The 5,471-nt window shown below is 43.0% G+C and overlaps 1 pseudogene; it reads right to left on the reverse strand.

Annotated features, from left to right (window-relative positions):
• Positions 1-1,182: 1,182 nt before the first annotated feature.
• On the reverse strand, positions 1,183-3,334 carry LOC149333899 (uncharacterized; annotated as a pseudogene).
• Positions 3,335-5,471: the final 2,137 nt, after the last annotated feature.

Raw genomic sequence — 5,471 nt, forward strand, 5'->3', positions numbered from 1 at the left:
TTGCACTGAATTAATCTTAATGCACCGGACTAATTGTAGGTCTAAATTACCGATAATTAGTTAAATGTCATGTATTTGGATTTTAGGCTACATCACTAAGTCGTAAATCGTTGGATAGCTTACGTTGAGTACAATTGCACTGAACTAATCTTGTCTTAATGACCATTAATTAGATAACCGTGATTAAAAATCAAACGTTATGCTCCATCATCAAGCTATATATCGTTGGATACTTATGTCGAGCATAATTCCACTGGACTAATCGCAGGTCTTAATTACCATTAATTAGTTATTCGATTTAAAATTGAACCTAATGCTATAGCATCGTCATATGTCGTTGAAAGGTCTCGATGAGTAGAATCGAAAATGGAACGGTAAACCTTGCAAGAACCACGTAAAACCGAGCTAACGCTGGTCTATGTAGGTTCAAAATAAAACCACGCAAGAGAAGCAAAACAGTAGCACCTAATGCTTATGCATTCACAGCACGTGAAGAGACCTAAGTTCCCCAGTAGTTCTATTACCGACATCACAATGGCATTTGCGTGTGCAATGTACCATTAGTTTGTGCATTTTGCTCTTCTGTGAGCAATTACGCATGCTCCACGCAATGAGCTATGCAACCCCATACGAGCACACCGTAGCTTCAGCAAAAGGTATAAACATACTTAAAAACTTTAGGGAATCTTGAGGCGTATGTTAACAAATTAAGATCGAGTGTTGTAAGCGTCTTAGTTTTGTACAGGTTGCCATTGAGCTAACATTAAAGCAGTGCTTCATTTCATATTGCCTACCGTTTTTCCACGTGTGCTGAGAAACTAACTTACACAGGCTGTTCAGTAGGAGGCTCAAATGTTCAGAGTGTAACATGAGACTTGCTGGAATGGAATCAGAGAAAGAGGAGCAATACAAACAATGGGACAAGTGAGAAAACCTAAAATAATGAAACCAAATGACATTTTCAGACGCCTTCGTGTAAACATTCAGGAAGCTTCTTTTATTGCCGACACACTTCTGGAAACTGTCAATTAAAGGGGAGGCGCTCATTTTCTTTCTCAAGCAAACTGAACGAATATATAAGCATCTGCAGCCAGCTAAATTGCATCTGAAATAACATTCTTCCATCATTAGCATCTATGAAACCAGTGAAACTTTTGTACACATATCAGTCACTCCTGTAAAACATATCTGGTGCGCACACTAATGGTGTAATTGCAAACAGGCTTATTATTTTTAAACATTGACCGAAGTAAAGCAGCTTCGTTGCTCAATGAACACTTCTACATAAAACAAAATATACTGATAGCCATGAACAAATTGCATGAGTGCAGTACAGAGGACACAATAAATGGGCTAAATTAGCAGGACTAGTAACGCAAACAACCAAAATGATAATGAAAAACACCACGGCAACTCTGCGGGAGCGTATGCTTTACAGCCCCTAAATAATGCAAGGCATGGTAGTGATGCTCTAGCCACACAAATAAGACGGTTACGCACTTCACAAAAGACTTCAAACAGTGGTTTACACATTTGCATCTAGTTCCAACACTTGCTCCTGAAAACTTCACCTTTGATGAACACACTAGTGGCACGCACTGTAAATCAGTTTGTTATTTCCAAATGCTGTCTGATGCAAAGCAGCTTCATTGCTTAGTGCACACAATTTGCAAGCAACAGCGTGCTACAGAGAAGTGACATAAAAATATACTGAAAGACGTGAACAATTTACAGGCGAGCAAAGTACACACAACATACACAGTGAAAGTGTCAGAGTGCTATATTCGGGTACAACCCAAGGAAGTAGTGGCAGATGCCTCCCGAGCGTTGCCCTCCAGCCAATAGCGGTGACCGATTTTCATGACAACGCGGTCAATCCGATTAAGCCACGGTTAACTGCCATTCATCTGCCACTCCCAGCGATGCAACTTCCCAGCTTTAACCATGGTGTCATGAGAATCGGTTGGCGCCATTGGCTGGATAGAATTCTTTGAGGACATCTCCCCTATTTTCTTGAGTTGTGTCAAACTATAGAAAAACAACGAAAGCAAGGCCAAATCATTAACTAGCTGACTGCAAGCATCTAAGCATATGATGTTACCATCCTGCTCAGAGTTCAGACCAGGTTTGTTGCGGCACATGTTTTGCTAGACATTCCATCCACCCTCTGTGCATGCTGCTGTCGCAGATGGATCCTCAGTCTTGTCCTCGCATATTATGTCAGGAGGACCTTCCCTGCCTGAGCATGATGTGTTTCACAGCAACCTAAGTTCAACTTTACAGCCTTGCACAGAGCATTCAGAATGCTAGCAAATGGGGTTTTGAGCACCATGATTTCCTTCATATCTGCAAAAGTCTTAAACTGCTCTTCACATTCTATAAGGACATTAATCACTGCTTGCGTTGGATAAATGAGGTTCTCAGAATTTTTCACGTACTCTTTAAGCTTAATAAGATTGCTATACTGATTTGTAGCATCTCCAACAAGGGCATTTTTGCAGTCCCTACAGTTACGAATGGACTTCATGACAGACTTGACTAGGAATCCTCCTAGATAAGCAAGAATGTCACATTCTGCTTCTGTGAGAGCACACACAAACAGGTTTTCTAGCTCTTCAGGCTCTTGGTTTTGTCCTTCATCTCTCTGCATAGTTGGGTCAAGGAGGTCAGCTAGATGCAAGCTGTCATCAACCTCGTAGCTAGAATTTGTAGGTGTGTGCATGAACTGTCCAACACAAATCAGCTTCAGTGCACACTTAACGTCGTATGCACTAGGGACCGGCTTCTTGAGTCTCAACACAGAGAATATGTTTTCGAGACAATCTTGTACGAGCCGACCAAGAAGCACATACTTGTTGCTTTGGTTGTCCAAGAGGTCTTGCGACAGGCTGAGGGCAACAGTGGTCGATGCCAGAAGGCCAGCTTGTGAAGGCTTCCAATGTGCCGTTGCTCCCATTTTCATTTGACGGAAAGTGCTGCACGTCAGTTCCAAAAGCGCAGTGGCCTCTGTATGCTTTGAAGTATCTATATTGCTCAGAGCAACAACCGGATGTCTGGCCGACATAAGGGTGTACCACCTGCTCACGATGTTAAAGAACCACGCTGTAGCATCTGCTTCGGGTGGCAAAATGTTTTGTTGGATTAAATATCGGATAGCAGCAGGAGCCTCACGGAACAATTGCACAGCAATGTTCATTTTCATGGTAGTGAAATGTCCACTGCTGATGTGGATTTCCGACAGCCTATTCGCAATCTTCAGCTCACTTTGACAGTCGTACTTCAACACTGCTTCAACATGCTCCACCTTGACAGTGCCAGAAGGGAGGCTTTGTTTCTTCACCCAGAGTGAATTCTCCCACTCGGAGTAGTTGGGCACGGATGTTCTTCAAGACATGGGCGGGGTCAGCCATAAAGAATAGTTGCCTGCCACGGAGGTGCGGGTGCGGAATACAGCAGACAGTCTGTGAATTTCTGTGGTTGGACAAGCCAAGCAGGCGCCAAACTGCACGGTTGGCAGCTCCCATCTCACTTGTGACAACAAGCACTCTAAGCGAGATTTGAAAACAAAGCTCAGTCAAGTGGAACACAATGTCCTTCAAAATAGTGCCATCTATCGACCTTACTGTGAAGTGATAGGCGATAACCTGTTTCCATCTCGTGTTCACGCCACCAACCATGAACACAAGAGCATGGTTGGCAACATCTGTAGCGGACTCCGGCAATGTAGTGCTCTCAAAAAAGCAATCAAGCGAGCGATCGTGGTCAAATCATTGGGAGATTTCCATCTCATTCATGAAGAGCACACAGTCTTTTTCTATGTCTTGCATTGTGGCTACTTTGGATTTCAGGACATTAAAAACTTCATGAAGAACTCCAGGCAAAAATTTAATATTTTGAAGCCTTCGTATTAGTGTCCTATTGCATGGCAGTGGATATGAAAATGATCTTAATAATTCATAGACTGCTGTTCCACATGCGTGCTTTATTTGAAGGGCCTCTCTAATAGTCTTCTCAGACCACTTAAGGCCCTTCGTAGTTTTCACCGTCAAAGCCCTTCTCTGGTAATGTTTGAGGAACGGTAATTGTTCCAAGGTTATCATTTTTTGTTGTGGCGACTGTGACTATTTTACAAGACTGCGCAGTTTTCTCTTTGTTTGCTCGTGAAGCCTCTGTAGGTTTCTGTACTTTTGGGCCAAGTCCTTATTCCTCTTTCTCAGCTCAGCATTCTGTCTTTGAAGAGACAAGTCAGTTGAAGCCGTACTTGAACCAAGAGTGTATGCAGCTTGAGGTATTTCTTTACTTGATCGCTCATTACTATGCTGTGACCTTTCAGCGCTTGAGGATTAGGCCTCCATGGGTGAAGCTGCGGGCAGAGGAAGTCGGCTTGCATCAGTGGAATCTTCCCCACTGGCTTTATCTGTTCTCAGAAAGGAATGGGCAACGCTGTCTGCATAGATAACAGTGTCGACAGCGTTGGGCGGCAGCAAGGTGGCTGCTAAAGGTAGATCATACCCTGGTATCTGAGCACATTGTAGTGGACTGACAGTGTCCTGGGAACTCATGCTGTCACACACAGCCGAGTCTTGTGTTTGTTCGGCTGTTGATGCGAAGACAGGCTCGAGAGCAGAACTACCACATGGTTCACTTCCAGTGGGGTCAAGTACTGGGCTTTGCGTTGGCGTGGCCGGACGAAAGCAAGACCGCTTCTTCGGAGGCTTCCGGTGTTTCGGGATGGCTGAAATAAAAAATTCAGTCAATAGGGTAGCACTACACTCAAGAACTGCAGAAATTCTGCATTTACAGAAGAGCAACCTACTACCTGCATAAAACTTCCAAATAAACTTCAGGAGTAGTAATATAGATTGGGTTTTAAGATCCCAAAGCTGTACTGGGGGGCTTTAGATTTCTTACCGCCAGTGCATATTTAACAGCGTCAGAAAGCATGCTACGACTGGCAATGATTCAGTCGTGCAAAATTGTGCTCTACAGCAGGTTGTGTTAGCAGCTGAGGTACCATTGATGCAACTAGAATTACTAATCGTCCTGAATTTTGCAATTTTAGCTTTTATGCCAGGTGAGATAGAAAACATGAGACAGCACACAATGCAGTCTGCTACAGGATATTTGTTTGATTCTAGACGAGCCCTTTCTCACAGGCGTCGGGTGAATTATAAAGAAAAAAACGATACTATACAAAGTATAAATACACTATAGGTGGCCTTGTGCTTTTTGAATACAAGGCTATATCTGTGTTTTACGTTTTGGATCTTAGTATCATATATATGAGTGCATGTAATGTGTAGAGGAGATAAACAGTAGTCCCTTAGAGAAGCAGTGGGTGTTCAAGAAAAGCAAATATAGTAGGGGTAGGCAGAGAGTTAGGTGGCAAAAGTTTTGTTTAGTGCCATACTTTATACCTTTATGCCTTACACGGAAGATTTCAATTGTCATTCATTCATTTTTTTTTTCAA

This window comes from Amblyomma mixtum, chromosome 8, assembly GCF_055824585.1.
Source record: "Amblyomma mixtum isolate Tamu chromosome 8, ASM5582458v1, whole genome shotgun sequence".
NCBI classification, from domain to species: Eukaryota; Metazoa; Arthropoda; class Arachnida; order Ixodida; family Ixodidae; genus Amblyomma; species Amblyomma mixtum.